This window comes from Rhipicephalus microplus, chromosome 2 (assembly GCF_043290135.1).
Source record: "Rhipicephalus microplus isolate Deutch F79 chromosome 2, USDA_Rmic, whole genome shotgun sequence".
NCBI lineage: Eukaryota > Metazoa > Arthropoda > Arachnida > Ixodida > Ixodidae > Rhipicephalus > Rhipicephalus microplus.
Window position 1 is genome coordinate 8981627 of NC_134701.1, and position 16545 is coordinate 8998171.

A 16545-nucleotide genomic window follows, 5' to 3' on the forward strand; every position below is an offset into this window, starting at 1 on the left:
CGCGATCGGCTGTTAACCGAAAGGTTGGAGTTTCGAGCCCACCCGGTGGTGGTGCGGCGCTTTTATTTCTTTGCGCTGATAGTTTGAAGATATGTTCTGATGCTGGTGAGAGTAGAGGAAGACTGTCTCCGTGGCGCAATAGGCTAGCGCGATCGGCTATTAACCGAAAGGTTGAAGTTTCGAGCCCTCCCGGGAGTGGTGTGTTGCTTTTTTTTTGCGCTGATAGCTTTGAAGATATGTTCTGATGGTGGTGAGAGTGGAGCACGACTGTCCCCGTGGCGCAATGAGCTAGCGCGATCGGCTATTAACCGAAAGGTTGGAGTTTCGAGCCCTCCCGGGAGTGGTGTGTTGCTTTTTCTTTGCACTGATAGCTTTGAAGATATGTTCCGATGGTGGTGAGAGCGGAGCAGGACTGTCTCCGTGGCGCAATTGGCTAGCGCGATCGGCTGTTAACCGAAAAGTGTGAGATTCGAGCCCACCCGGTGGTGGTGCAGCGCTTTTATTTCTTTGGGCTGATAGCTTTGAAGATATGTTCTGATGGTGGTGAGAGTGGAGCAGGACTGTCTCCGTGGCACAATCGGCTAGCGCGATCGGCTGTTAACCGAAAGGTTGGAGGTTCGAGCCCACCCGGTGGTGGTCCGCCGCTTTTTTTCTGTGGGATGATAGCTTGGAAGATATGTTCTGATGGTGGTGAGAGTAGAGCAGGACTGTCTCCGTGACGCAATTGGCTAGCGTGATCGGCTGTTAACCGGAAAGTTGGAGGTTCGAGCCCACCCGGTGGTGGTGCGGCGCTTTTTTTTCTTTGGGCTGATTGCTTTGAAGATATGTTCTGATGGTGGTGAGAGTAGAGCAGGACTGTCTCCGTGGCGCAATTGGCTAGCGCGATCGGCTGTCAACCGAAAGGTTGGAGTTTCGAGCCCTCCCGGGAGTGGTGTGTTGCTTTTTTCTTTGCGCTGATAGCTTTGAAAATATGTTCTGATGGTGGTGAGAGTGGAGCACGACTGTCTCCGTGGCGCAGTTGGCTAGCGCGATCGGCTGTTAACCGAAAGGTTGGAGGTTCGAGCCCACCCGGTGATGGTGTGGCGCTTTTTTTTCTTTGTGCTGATAGCTTTGAAGATATGTTCTGATGGTGGTGAGAGTGGAGCAGGACTGTCTCCGTTGTGCAATTGGCTAGCGCGATTGGCTGTTAACCGAAAGGTTGGAGGTTCGAGCCCACCCGGTGGTGGTGCGGTGCTTTTTTTTCTTTGGGCTGATAGCTTTGAAGATATGTTCTGATCGTGGTGAGAGTGGAGCAGGACTGTCTCTGTGGCGCAATTGGCTTGCGCGATCGGCTGTTAACCGAAAAGTTGGAGGTTCGAGCCCACCCGGTGGTGGTGCGGCGCTTTTTTTTCTTTGCGCTGATAGCTTTGAAGATATGTTCTGATGGTGGTGAGAGTGGAGCAAGACTATCCCCGTGGCGCAATGGGCAAGCGCGATCGGCTATTAACCGAAAGGTTGGAGTTTCGAGCCCACCCGGTGGTGGTGCGGCGCTTTTATTTCTTTGCGCTGATAGTTTGAAGATATGTTCTGATGCTGGTGAGAGTAGAGAAAGACTGTCTCCGTGGCGCAATAGGCTAGCGCGATGGGCTGTTAACCGAAAGGTTGGAATTTCGAGCCCTCCCGGCAGTGGTGTGTTGCTTTTTTCTTTGCGGTAATAGCTTTGAAAATATGTTCTGATGGTGGTGAGAGTGCAGCAAGACTGTCTCCGTGGCGCAATGGGCTAGCGCGATCGGCTGTTAACCGAAAGGTTGTAGTTTTGAGCCCTCCCGGGAGTGGTGTGTTGCTTTTTTCTTTGTGGTAATAGCTTTGAAGATATGTTCTGATGGTGGTGAGAGTGGAGCAGGACTGTCTCCATGGCGCAATTGGCTAGCGCGATTGGCTGTTAACCGAAACGTTGGAGTTTCGAGCCCACCCGGTGGTGGTGCGGCGCTTTTTTTTTCTTTGGGCTGATAGCTCTGAAGAAATGTTCTGACGGTGGTGAGAGTTGAGCAGGACTGTCTCCGTGGCGCAATTGGCTAGCGCGATCGGCTGTTAACCGAAAAGTTGGAGGTTCGAGCCCACCCGGTGGTGGTGCGGCGCTTTTTTTTTCTTTGGGGCGATAGCTCTGAAGAAATGGTCTGACGGTGGTGAGAGTGGAGCACGATTGTCTCGGTGGCGCAGTTGGCTAGCGCGATCGGCTGTTAACCGAAAGGTTGGAGGTTCGAGCCCACCCGGTGATGGTGTGGCGCTTTTTTTTCTTTGTGTTGATAGCTTTGAAGATATGTTCTGATGGTGGTGAGAGTGGAGCAGGACTGTCTCCGTGGCGCAATTGGCTAGCGCGATTGGCTGTTAACCGAAAAGTTGGAGGTTCGAGCCCACCCGGTGGTGGTGCGGTGCTTTTTTTTCTTTGGGCTGATAGCTTTGAAGATATGTTCTGATGGTGGCGAGAGTAGAGCAGGACTGTCTTCGTGGCGCAATTGGCTAGCGCGATCGGCTGTTAACCGAAAGGTTGGAGGTTCGAGCCCACCCGGTGGTGGTGCAGCGCTTTTTTTTCTTTGCGCTGAAAGCTTTGAAGATATGTTCTGATGGTGGTGAGAGTGGAGCAAGACTGTCCTCGTGGCGCAATGAGCTAGCGCGATCGGCTATTAACCGAAAGGTTGGAGTTTCGAGCCCTCCCGGGAGTGGTGTGTTGCTTTTTTCTTTGCGCTGATAGCTTTGAAGATATGTTCTGATGGTGGTGAGAGTGGAGCACGACTGTCCCCGTGGCGCAATGAGCTAGCGCGATCGGCTATTAACCGAAAGGTTGGAGGTTCGAGCCCACCCGGTGGTGGTGCAGCGCTTTTTTTTCTTTGTGCTGAAAGCTTTTAAGATATGTTCTGATGGTGGTGAGAGTGGAGCAAGACTGTCCTCGTGGCGCAATGAGCTAGCGCGATCGGCTATTAACCGAAAGGTTGGAGTTTCGAGCCCTCCCGGAAGTGGTGTGTTGCTTTTTTCTTTGCACTGATAGCTTTGAAGATATGTTCCGATGGTGGTGAGAGTGGAGCAGGACTGTCTCCGTGACGCAATTGGCTAGCGTGATCGGCTGTTAACCGAAAAGTTGGAGGTTCGAGCCCACCCGGTGGTGGTGCGGCGCTTTTTTTCTTTGAGCTGATAGCTTTGAAGATATGTTCTGATGGTGGTGAGAGTAGAGCAGGACTGTCTCCGTGGCGCAATTGGCTAGCGCGATCGGCTGTTAACCGAAACGTTGGAGTTTCGAGCCCTCCCGGGAGTGGTGTGTTGCTTTTTTCTTTGTGGTAATAGCTTTGAAGATATGTTCTGATGGTGGTGAGAGTGGAGCAGGACTGTCCCCATGGCGCAATTGGCTAGCGCGATTGGCTGTTAACCGAAAGGTTGGAGGTTCGAGCCCACCTGGTGGTGGTGCGGCGCTTTTTTTTTCTTTGGGATGATAGCTTTGAAGATATAATCTGATGGTGGTGAGAGTAGAGCAGGACTGTCTCCGTGGCGCAATTGGCTAGCGCGATCGGCTGTTAACCGAAAGGTTGGAGGTTCGAGCCCACCCGGTGGTGGTGCGGCGCTTTTTTTCTTTGGGGCGATAGCTCTGAAGAAATGGTCTGACGGTGGTGAGAGTGGAGCACGATTGTCTCGGTGGCGCAGTTGGCTAGCGCGATCGGCTGTTAACCGAAAGGTTGGAGGTTCGAGCCCACCCGGTGATGGTGTGGCGCTTTTTTTTCTTTGTGCTGATAGCTTTGAAGATATGTTCTGATGGTGGTGAGAGTGGAGCAGGACTGTCTCCGTGGCGCAATTGGCTAGCGCGATCGGCTGTAAACCGAAAGGTTGGAGTTTCGAGCTCTCCCGGGAGTGGTGTGTTGCTTTTTTCTCTGCACTGACAGCTTTGAAGATATGTTCTGATGGTGGTGAGAGTGGAGCAGGACTGTCTCCGTGGCGCAATTGGCTAGCGCGATCGGCTGTTAACCGAAAGGTTGGAGGTTCGAGCCCACCCGGTGGTGGTGCGGCGCGTTTTTTTCTTTGCGCTAATAGCTTTGAAGATATGTCCTGATGGTGTTGAGAGTGGAGCAAGACTGTCTCCGTTGCGCAATGGGCTAGCGCGATCGGCTGTTAACCGAAAGGTTGTAGTTTCGATCCCTCCCGGGAGTGGTGTGTTGCTTTTTTCTTTGTGGTAATAGCTTTGAAGATATGTTCTGATGGTGGTGAGAGTGGAGCAGGACTGTCTCCATGGCGCAATTGGCTAGCGCGATTGGCTGTTAACCGAAAGGTTGGAGTTTCGAGCCCACCCGGTGGTGGTGCGGCGCTTTTTTTTCTTTGGGCTGATTGCTCTGAAGAAATGTTCTGACGGTGGTGAGAGTTGAGCAGGACTGTCTCCGTGGCGCAATTGGCTAGCGCGATCGGCTGTTAACCGAAAAGTTGGAGGTTCGAGCCCACCCGGTGGTGGTGCGGCGCTTTTTTTTTCTTTGGGGCGATAGCTCTGAAGAAATGGTCTGACGGTGGTGAGAGTGGAGCACGATTGTCTCGGTGGCGCAGTTGGCTAGCGCGATTGGCTGTTAACCGAAAGGTTGGAGGTTCGAGCCCACCCGGTGATGGTGTGGCGCTTTTTTTTCTTTGTGCTGATAGCTTTGAAGATATGTTCTGATGGTGGTGAGAGTGGAGCAGGACTGTCTCCGTGGCGCAATTGGCTAGCGCGATTGGCTGTTAACCGAAAAGTTGGAGGTTCGAGCCCACCCGGTGGTGGTGCGGCGCTTTTTTTTCTTTGGGCTGATAGCTTAGAAGATATGTTCTGATGGTGGCGAGAATAGAGCAGGACTGTCTACGTGGCGCAATTGGCTTGCGCGATCGGCTGTTAACCGAAAGGTTGGAGGTTCGAGCCCACCCGGTGGTGGTGCAGCGCTTTTTTTACTTTGCGCTGAAAGCTTTGAAGATATGTTCTGATGGTGGTGAGAGTGGAGCAAGACTGTTCTCATGGCGCAATGAGCTAGCGCGATCGGCTATTAACCGAAAGGTTGGAGTTTCGAGCCCTCCCGGGAGTGGTGTGTTGCTTTTTTCTTTGCGCTGGTAGCTTTGAAGATATGTTCTGATGGTGGTGAGATTGGAGCACGACTGTCCCCGTGGCGCAATGAGCTAGCGCGATCGGCTATTAACCGAAAGGTTGGAGTTTAGAGCCCTCCCGGGAGTGGTGTGTTGCTTTTTTCTTTGCACTGATAGCTTCGAAGATATGTTCCGATGGTGGTGAGAGTGGAACAGGACTGTCTCCGTGGCGCAATTGGCTAGCGCGATCGGCTGTTAACCGAAAGGTTGGAGATTCGAGCCCACCCGGTGGTGGTGCAGCGCTTTTATTTCTTTGGGCTGATAGCTTTGAAGATATGTTCTGATGGTGGTGAGAGTGGAGCAGGACTGTCTCCGTGACGCAATTGGCTAGCGTGATCGGCTGTTAACCGAAAAGTTGGAGGTTCGAGCCCCCCGGTGGTGGTGTGGCGCTTTTTTTTCTTTGGGCTGATAGCTTTGAAGATATGTTCTGATGGTGGTGAGAGTAGAGCAGGACTGTCTCCGTGGCGCAATTGGCTAGCGCGATCGGCTGTCCACCGAAAGGTTGGAGTTTTGAGCCCTCCCGGGAGTGGTGTGTTGCTTTTTTCTTTGCGCTGATAGCTTTGAAGATATGTTCTGATGGTGGTGAGAGTGGAGCACGACTGCCTCCGTGGCGCAGTTGGCTAGCGCGATCGGCTGTTAACCGAAAGGTTGGAGGTTCGAGCCCACCCGGTGATGGTGTGGCGCTTTTTTTTCTTTGTGCTGATAGCTTTGAAGATATGTTCTGATGGTGGTGAGAGTGGAGCAGGACTGTCTCCATTGTGCAATTGGCTAGCGCGATTGGCTGTTAACCGAAAGGTTGGAGGTTCGAGCCCACCCGGTGGTGGTGCGGTGCTTTTTTTTCTTTGGGCTGATAGCTTTGAAGATATGTTCTGATCGTGGTGAGAGTGGAGCAGGACTGTCTCTGTGGCGCAATTGGCTTGCGCGATCGGCCTTAACCGAAAAGTTGGAGGTTCGAGCCCACCCGGTGGTGGTGCGGCGCTTTTTTTTCTTTGCGCTGATAGCTTTGAAGATATGTTCTGATGGTGGTGAGAGTGGAGCAAGACTATCCCCGTGGCGCAATGGGCAAGCGCGATCGGCTGTTAACCGAAAGGTTGGAGTTTCGAGCCCACCCGGTGGTGGTGCGGCGCTTTTATTTCTTTGCGCTGATAGTTTGAAGATATGTTCTGATGCTGGTGAGAGTAGAGAAAGACTGTCTCCGTGGCGCAATAGGCTAGCGCGATCGGCTGTTAACCGAAAGGTTGGAATTTCGAGCCCTCCCGGCAGTGGTGTGTTGCTTTTTTCTTTGCGGTAATAGCTTTGAAAATATGTTCTGATGGTGGTGAGAGTGCAGCAAGAGTGTCTCCGTGGCGCAATGGGCTAGCGCGATCGGCTGTTAACCGAAAGGTTGTAGTTTTGAGCCCTCCCGGGAGTGGTGTGTTGCTTTTTTCTTTGTGGTAATAGCTTTGAAGATATGTTCTGATGGTGGTGAGAGTGGAGCAGGACTGTCTCCATGGCGCAATTGGCTAGCGCGATTGGCTGTTAACCGAAAGGTTGGAGTTTCGAGCCCACCCGGTGGTGGTGCGGCGCTTTTTTTTCTTTGGGGCGATAGCTCTGAAGAAATGGTCTGACGGTGGTGAGAGTGGAGCACGATTGTCTCGGTGGCGCAGTTGGCTAGCGCGATCGGCTGTTAACCGAAAGGTTGGAGGTTCGAGCCCACCCGGTGATGGTGTGGCGCTTTTTTTTCTTTGTGCTGATAGCTTTGAAGATATGTTCTGATGGTGGTGAGAGTGGACCAGGACTGTCTCCTTGGCGCAATTGGCTAGCGCGATTGGCTGTTAACCGAAAAGTTGGAGGTTCGAGCCCACCCGGTGGTGGTGCGGCGCTTTTTTTTCTTTGGGCTGATAGCTTTGAAGATATGTTCTGATGGTGGCGAGAGTAGAGCAGGACTGTCTTCGTGGCGCAATTGGCTAGCGCGATCGGCTGTTAACCGAAAGGTTGGAGGTTCGAGCCCCCCCGGTGGTGGTGCAGCGCTTTTTTTTCTTTGCGCTGAAAGCTTTGAAGATATGTTCTGATGGTGGTGAGAGTGGAGCAAGACTGTCCTCGTGGCGCAATGAGCTAGCGCGATCGGCTATTAACCGAAAGGTTGGAGTTTCGAGCCCTCCCGGGAGTGGTGTGTTGCTTTTTTCTTTGCGCTGATAGCTTTGAAGATATGTTCTGATGGTGGTGAGAGTGGAGCACGACTGTCCCCGTGGTGCAATGAGCTAGCGCGATCGGCTATTAACCGAAAGGTTTGAGTTTCGAGCCCTCCCGGGAGTGGTGTGTTGCTTTTTTCTTTGCACTGATAGCTTTGAAGATATGTTCCGATGGTGGTGAGAGTGGAGCAGGACTGTCTCCATGGCGCAATTGGCTAGCGCGATCGGCTGTTAACCGAAAGGTTGGAGATTCGAGCCCACCCGGTGGTGGTGCAGCGCTTTTATTTCTTTGGGCTGATAGCTTTGAAGATATGTTTTGATGGTGGTGAGAGTGGAGCAGGACTGTCTCCGTGGCACAATCGGCTAGCGCGATCGGCTGTTAACCGAAAGGTTGGAGGTTCGAGCCCACCCGGTGGTGGTGCGCCGCTTTTTTTCTGTGGGCTGATAGCTTGGAAGATATGTTCTGATGGTGGTGAGAGTAGAGCAGGACTGTCTCCGGGACGCAATTGGCTAGCATGATCGGCTGTTAACCGAAAAGTTGGAGGTTCGAGCCCACCCGGTTGTGGTGCGGCGCTCTTTTTTTCTTTGGGCTGATAGCTTTGAAGATATGTTCTGATGGTGGTGAGAGTAGAGCAGTACTGTCTCCGTGGCGCAATTGGCTAGCGCGATCGGCTGTTAACCGAAAGGTTGAAGTTTTGAGCCCTCCCGGGAGTGGTGTGTTGCTTTTTTCTTTGCGCTGATAGCTTTGAAGATATGTTATGATGGTGGTGAGAGTGGAGCACGACTGTCTCCGTGGCGCAGTTGGCTAGCGCGATCGGCTGTTAACCGAAAGGTTGGAGGTTCGAGCCCACCCGGTGATGGTGCGGCGCTTTTTTTTCTTTGCGCTAATAGCTTTGAAGATATGTCCTGATGGTGTTGAGAGTGGAGCAAGACTGTCTCCGTTGCGCAATGGGCTAGCGCGATCGGCTGTTAACCGAAAGGTTGTAGTTTCGAGCCCTCCCGGGAGTGGTGTGTTGCTTTTTTCTTTGTGGTAATAGCTTTGAAGATATGTTCTGATGGTGGTGAGAGTGGAGCAGGACTGTCTCCATGGCGCAATTGGCTAGCGCGATTGGCTGTTAACCGAAAGGTTGGAGTTTCGAGCCCACCCGGTGGTAGTGCGGCGCTTTTTTTTCTTTGGGCTGATAGTTCTGAAGAAATGTTCTGACGGTGGTGAGAGTTGAGCAGGACTGTCTCCGTGGCGCAATTGGCTAGCGTGATCGGCTGTTAACCGAAAAGTTGGAGGTTCGAGCCCACCCGGTGGTGGTGCGGCGCTTTTTTTTCTTTGGGGCGATAGCTCTGAAGAAATGGTCTGACGGTGGTGAGAGTGGAGCACGATTGTCTCGGTGGCGCAGTTGGCTAGCGCGATCGGCTGTTAACCGAAAGGTTGGAGGTTCGAGCCCACCCGGTGATGGTGTGGCGCTTTTTTTTCTTTGTGCTGATAGCTTTGAAGATATGTTCTGATGGTGGTGAGAGTGGAGCAGGACTGTCTCCATTGTGCAATTGGCTAGCGCGATTGGCTGTTAACCGAAAGGTTGGAGGTTCGAGCCCACCCGGTGGTGGTGCGGTGCTTTTTTTTCTTTGGGCTGATAGCTTTGAAGATATGTTCTGATCGTGGTGAGAGTGGAGCAGGACTGTCTCTGTGGCGCAATTGGCTTGCGCGATCGGCCTTAACCGAAAAGTTGGAGGTTCGAGCCCACCCGGTGGTGGTGCGGCGCTTTTTTTTCTTTGCGCTGATAGCTTTGAAGATATGTTCTGATGGTGGTGAGAGTGGAGCAAGACTATCCCCGTGGCGCAATGGGCAAGCGCGATCGGCTGTTAACCGAAAGGTTGGAGTTTCGAGCCCACCCGGTGGTGGTGCGGCGCTTTTATTTCTTTGCGCTGATAGTTTGAAGATATGTTCTGATGCTGGTGAGAGTAGAGAAAGACTGTCTCCGTGGCGCAATAGGCTAGCGCGATCGGCTGTTAACCGAAAGGTTGGAATTTCGAGCCCTCCCGGCAGTGGTGTGTTGCTTTTTTCTTTGCGGTAATAGCTTTGAAAATATGTTCTGATGGTGGTGAGAGTGCAGCAAGAGTGTCTCCGTGGCGCAATGGGCTAGCGCGATCGGCTGTTAACCGAAATGTTGTAGTTTTGAGCCCTCCCGGGAGTGGTGTGTTGCTTTTTTCTTTGTGGTAATAGCTTTGAAGATATGTTCTGATGGTGGTGAGAGTGGAGCAGGACTGTCTCCATGGCGCAATTGGCTAGCGCGATTGGCTGTTAACCGAAAGGTTGGAGTTTCGAGCCCACCCGGTGGTGGTGCGGCGCTTTTTTTTCTTTGGGGCGATAGCTCTGAAGAAATGGTCTGACGGTGGTGAGAGTGGAGCACGATTGTCTCGGTGGCGCAGTTGGCTAGCGCGATCGGCTGTTAACCGAAAGGTTGGAGGTTCGAGCCCACCCGGTGATGGTGTGGCGCTTTTTTTTCTTTGTGCTGATAGCTTTGAAGATATGTTCTGATGGTGGTGAGAGTGGACCAGGACTGTCTCCGTGGCGCAATTGGCTAGCGCGATTGGCTGTTAACCGAAAAGTTGGAGGTTCGAGCCCACCCGGTGGTGGTGCGGCGCTTTTTTTTCTTTGGGCTGATAGCTTTGAAGATATGTTCTGATGGTGGCGAGAGTAGAGCAGGACTGTCTTCGTGGCGCAATTGGCTAGCGCGATCGGCTGTTAACCGAAAGGTTGGAGGTTCGAGCCCCCCCGGTGGTGGTGCAGCGCTTTTTTTTCTTTGCGCTGAAAGCTTTGAAGATATGTTCTGATGGTGGTGAGAGTGGAGCAAGACTGTCCTCGTGGCGCAATGAGCTAGCGCGATCGGCTATTAACCGAAAGGTTGGAGTTTCGAGCCCTCCCGGGAGTGGTGTGTTGCTTTTTTCTTTGCGCTGATAGCTTTGAAGATATGTTCTGATGGTGGTGAGAGTGGAGCACGACTGTCCCCGTGGTGCAATGAGCTAGCGCGATCGGCTATTAACCGAAAGGTTTGAGTTTCGAGCCCTCCCGGGAGTGGTGTGTTGCTTTTTTCTTTGCACTGATAGCTTTGAAGATATGTTCCGATGGTGGTGAGAGTGGAGCAGGACTGTCTCCGTGGCGCAATTGGCTAGCGCGATCGGCTGTTAACCGAAAGGTTGGAGATTCGAGCCCACCCGGTGGTGGTGCAGCGCTTTTATTTCTTTGGGCTGATAGCTTTGAAGATATGTTTTGATGGTGGTGAGAGTGGAGCAGGACTGTCTCCGTGGCACAATCGGCTAGCGCGATCGGCTGTTAACCGAAAGGTTGGAGGTTCGAGCCCACCCGGTGGTGGTGCGCCGCTTTTTTTCTGTGGGCTGATAGCTTGGAAGATATGTTCTGATGGTGGTGAGAGTAGAGCAGGACTGTCTCCGGGACGCAATTGGCTAGCATGATCGGCTGTTAACCGAAAAGTTGGAGGTTCGAGCCCACCCGGTTGTGGTGCGGCGCTCTTTTTTTCTTTGGGCTGATAGCTTTGAAGATATGTTCTGATGGTGGTGAGAGTAGAGCAGTACTGTCTCCGTGGCGCCATTGGCTAGCGCGATCGGCTGTTAACCGAAAGGTTGAAGTTTTGAGCCCTCCCGGGAGTGGTGTGTTGCTTTTTTCTTTGCGCTGATAGCTTTGAAGATATGTTATGATGGTAGTGAGAGTGGAGCACGACTGTCTCCGTGGCGCAGTTGGCTAGCGCGATCGGCTGTTAACCGAAAGGTTGGAGGTTCGAGCCCACCCGGTGATGGTGCGGCGCTTTTTTTTCTTTGCGCTAATAGCTTTGAAGATATGTCCTGATGGTGTTGAGAGTGGAGCAAGACTGTCTCCGTTGCGCAATGGGCTAGCGCGATCGGCTGTTAACCGAAAGGTTGTAGTTTCGAGCCCTCCCGGGAGTGGTGTGTTGCTTTTTTCTTTGTGGTAATAGCTTTGAAGATATGTTCTGATGGTGGTGAGAGTGGAGCAGGACTGTCTCCATGGCGCAATTGGCTAGCGCGATTGGCTGTTAACCGAAAGTTTGGAGTTTCGAGCCCACCCGGTGGTAGTGCGGCGCTTTTTTTTCTTTGGGCTGATAGTTCTGAAGAAATGTTCTGACGGTGGTGAGAGTTGAGCAGGACTGTCTCCGTGGCGCAATTGGCTAGCGTGATCGGCTGTTAACCGAAAAGTTGGAGGTTCGAGCCCACCCGGTGGTGGTGCGGCGCTTTTTTTTCTTTGGGGCGATAGCTCTGAAGAAATGGTCTGACGGTGGTGAGAGTGGAGCACGATTGTCTCGGTGGCGCAGTTGGCTAGCGCGATCGGCTGTTAACCGAAAGGTTGGAGGTTCGAGCCCACCCGGTGATGGCGTGGCGCTTTTTTTTCTTTGTGCTGATAGCTTTGAAGATATGTTCTGATGGTGGTGAGAGTGTAGCAGGACTGTCTCCGTGGCGCAATTGGCTAGCGCGATTGGCTGTTAACCGAAAAGTTGGAGGTTCGAGCCCACCCGGTGGTGGTGCGGCGCTTTTTTTTCTTTGGGCTGATAGCTTTGAAGATATGTTCTGATGGTGGCGAGAATAGAGCAGGACTGTCTACGTGGCGCAATTGGCTTGCGCGATCGGCTGTTAACCGAAAGGTTGGAGGTTCGAGCCCACCCGGTGGTGGTGCAGCGCTTTTTTTTCTTTGTGCTGAAAGCTTTGAAGATATGTTCTGATGGTGGTGAGAGTGGAGCAAGACTGTTCTCGTGGCGCAATGAGCTAGCGCGATCGGCTATTAACCGAAAGGTTGGAGTTTCGAGCCCTCCCGGGAGTGGTGTGTTGCTTTTTTCTTTGCGCTGGTAGCTTTGAAGATATGTTCTGATGGTGGTGAGATTGGAGCACGACTGTCCCCGTGGCGCAATGAGCTAGCGCGATCGGCTATTAACCGAAAGGTTGGAGTTTCGAGCCCTCCCGGGAGTGGTGTGTTGCTTTTTTCTTTGCACTGATAGCTTCGAAGATATGTTCCGATGGTGGTGAGAGTGGAGCAGGACTGTCTCCGTGGCGCAATTGGCTAGCGCGATCGGCTGTTAACCGAAAGGTTGGAGATTCGAGCCCACCCGGTGGTGGTGCAGCGCTTTTATTTCTTTGGGCTGATAGCTTTGAAGATATTGTTACGTGAGTAACGAGACAAAGTATTGCGAATATATTCGAAAAATATATTTGCAAGAGCGGTTGCAGCACTGGCCAGTCTGGCTCCGAGCTCGAGCAGCCAGCGAGCCTCATCTTCTTCGTCGGGCGCACACGCGCATTCGCACTATGGTTTGTGGCAGCCTACAGGTAGCATAACCCCCGTCGGCAAAGGCGCCGTCTCGGCGCATCTAGATGTCAAGATCATTGGGCGAGTGGTACTGCTTCAGGCGTGCGACGTGTACGATGTCGCTGGCCCTAGGGGTGGATGAAGACGGCGAGGCAGCAGGAGTGATTTCATAAGTGACGGGAGTCACCTCACGAAGCACTCTGTAGGGCCCTGTGTACCGAGAGAGCAGCTTGTCAGACAGGCCAACGTGCCTGGTCGGAGACCACAGCAGAACCAACGAACCGGGCGAAAAGTGCACATCGCGGTGTCGTTGGTCGTACCGACGCCGTTGGTTTGCTTGGGAGGTCAGAAGGCGAGCACGAGCGGTTTCGCGTGCGTGGGCGGCCCGGCTGATGGCGTCCAGAGCATATTGTGAAGTTGGAGCTGCTGGTAACGGAATCGTCGTATCGAGGGGTAATGTGGGTTCGCGGCCGAACAGCAAGAAAAAAGGGGAGTAACCAGCCGTGTCGTGGCGCGAAGAATTGTAGGCAAATGTCACGTATGGTAAAGCGATGTCCCAGTCAGAGTGATCTGAGGAAACGTACTTTGCAAGCATGTCAGTTAGGGTTCGGTTCAGGCGTTCTGTGAGGCCATTTGTTTGCGGATGGTACGACGTAGTGAGCTTGTGGCGTGTTGCACAAGAGCGTAGAATGTCCGCTATGACTTTCGATAGAAATGTGCGGCCTCGGTCCGTGAGCAGCTGGCGTGGAGCACCATGTTGCAAGATCACGTCGTGTAGAAGAAAATCGGCGACGTCAGTGGCGCAACTTGTTGGAAGGGCGCGTGTGATTGCGTAGCGTGTGGCGTAGTCTGTGGCCACAGCTATCCACCTGTTGCCAGCAGAAGACAGAGGAAAAGGGCCGAGTAAGTCCAAGCCGACGCGAAAGAAAGGTTCAGTAGAAATATTGAGTGGTTGAAGGCGCCCAGCCGGAAGCGTCGATGGTGTTTTGCGGCGCTGACATTCCTCACACGCCGCGACGTATCTTCTGACGGACCGTGCCAGACCTGGCCAATAGAAGCGACGGCGAATCCGGTCGTATGTGCGGGACACACCCAGGTGACCGGCAGTAGGAACGTCATGAAGTTCGTGGAGTACAGCCAAGCGGAGGTGTTTGGGTATGGCAAGCAGCAGAGATGGGCCGTCTGGATGGAAGTTATGCCGGTATAATGTGCCATTCTGGAGTACGAACGAGCGATAGGATCGGTTCGATGGGGAGGAGTCGAGGCGCTCAATGATAGCTCGTAGGGCTGCATCACGGCGTTGCTCGTCGGCTATGTGGTTCAGTTGAGAAACGGAGCACACGCAGGCGTCGTTGTCAGGTATGGTGGCCGATGGGTCAACTGGATAGCGAGAAAGGCAATCGGCGTCCTGGTGCAGGCGTCCAGACTTGTATATCACAGAAAAGGTGTATTCTTGCAGTCGCAGAGCCCAGCGACCAAGTCGACCTGTAGGATCTCTTAAGGATGAAAGCCAGCAGAGCGCGTGGTGGTCGGTGACGACGGAAAAGTGAGTGCCATATAAATATGGACGGAATTTTGAGACCGCCCAGACAAGAGCAAGGCATTCTCGCTCTGTGATCGAATAGTTACGCTCTGCAGGTGTAAGGAGGCGGCTAGCATACGCGATAACGCGGTCGTGTCCCTGTTGGCATTGGGCGAGAACGGCTCCGATACCGTGACCACTGGCATCAGTTCGGACCTCAGTTCGGGCAGATGGGTCAAAGTGGGCGAGGATAGGGGGCGTCGTCAAAAGTGTTATGAGGTGAGAGAAGGCGGCAGCTTGAGTGGACCCCCACGAAAATGGAACGCCTTTCTTCAAAAGATCGGTAAGTGGTTGGGCGATTGCCGCAAAATCTTTCACGAACCGCCTAAAGTAGGAGCAAAGTCCCACAAAGCTCCGGACATCTTTGGCGGATTGGGGTACTGGGAAATTCGTGACGGCACGAATTTTCTCAGGGTCCGGTCTCACACCAGAAGCATCGACAAGGTGGCCCAGCACGGTAATCTGTCGGCGGCCGAAGTGACACTTCGAGGAGTTCAACTGGAGGCGAGCTTTGCGGAAGACGTCGAGAATGGCCGACAGACGCTCAAGGTGGGTCTCAAACGTAGGTGCAAATACGAGGACGTCGTCTAGGTAACACAGGCATGTTGACCATTTGAACCCGTGTAGCAGAGAGTCCATCATACGTTCGAACGTGGCGGGGGCATTGCATAGGCCGAAGGGCATAACCTTGAATTGGTATAGGCCATCTGGAGTGATGAAGGCGGTCTTTTCTTGGTCTTTCTCGTCTACGGCAATCTGCCAATAACCAGAACGAAGGTCGATGGATGAAAAGTAGCGTGCGCCGTGGAGACAATCGAGGGCGTCATCAATACGTGGTAAAGGATACACGTCCTTTTTGGTGATTCGATTTAGATGCCGGTAATCGATGCAAAAACGCCATGTGTTGTCCTTCTTTTTAACCAGGACGACGGGTGACGCCCATGGGCTTGATGAGGGCTCAATAATGCCTTTAGTTAACATCTTATTCACTTCAGCTTGAATAATCTGGCGCTCCGACGCGGACACGCGATACGGTCGACGGTGAATGGGAGCAGCATCACCGGTGTTGATGCGGTGCTTTACAAGAGAAGTTTGGCCGAGTGGGCGGTCGTCAAGGTCGAAGATGTCACGGTAGGAAGCTAGAAGGTGTGCGAGAGCGGCTGATTGCGCTGGGGGAAGGTCAGGGTCGATCATGGGACGTATTGACATGTCGAGGCATGTGGCATCGAGTGGGCGACAAGGAAAATTGGGGCATGCGTCGGCTGCGAAAGTGGTGACGTGATCATCGGCTAAGGACCGCAACGTGGCAATTAGGATGCCTTCAGGGAGGACTTGCTTTGTGAAGCCGAAATTTATGACGGGTAGACGGGTCCGGTTGGAGGCTACAGTTACGATGCAGTGAGGGACGGTGACGTCACGTGCCAGTAGGACATCAGGAATCGGCGTGACGATGTAATTCCCATCCAATACGGGTGAGGTCGTGGCGAATTCGGTGAATGTGAGGGCTTTAGGCGGTAAGCGGAGGAAGTCTGTGGCAGAAAGGCCGTGTTGAGGTTCAGGGTGAATATCCGGCTGAAGAGGAAGGTCTAAGCAAAGAGTACCAGCGGAACAGTCGATCAGAGCAGAATGGGTCGACAGGAAGTCCATCCCTAAGATGAGGTCATGAGGACAGTTCTGGAGCACCGTGAATAGAACAGGGATGTAACGGTCGGCGATGCGTATGCGAGCCGTACACATGCCAATGACAGGAACAGTGCCGCCATCGGCCACACGTACAGCTTCGGTAGCAGGGGGCGTGAGTACTTTTCTTAAGCGGCGACAAAGATGAACGCTGATTATGGACACATGAGCGCCAGTATCGACTAGTGCCGACAGAGAAATACCGTCCACGTGTACATCGACAAGATTTTTGTTCGTATGAAGCGTCAATGGAGGGTTTGGTTCAGACAGGGATGATGCAGCACTACCTCCAGGGGCTGCACTGTCTAGTTTTCCGTCGGGTACGATGAAAAGTTAGGCGGCGAGTGATGGCGGCGTGGCTGGGGCGACGGGGAACGACGGCGTTGAGGGGACGGAGAACGAGCAGGAAGGCGGCTGTTAGACGTGTCGAAAGCAGGGGCGGTACGGCTGGACGAATACCGGCGAAGATCTTCATATGGGCTATAAGGTGCGAAAAACTGGCTCCTATGTGGCGGCGTCCAGGAGGCACGGCAGTAGCGGGAGACATGTCCAACGCGGTGGCACCGGAAGCAGATCGGTTTGTCGTCAGGAGTTCGCCATTCCGCCGGGTTGCGAGATCGTGGAGCAACAAATGGGTCACGTCGAGGTGCATTAATGGGAATTGGTCTGGA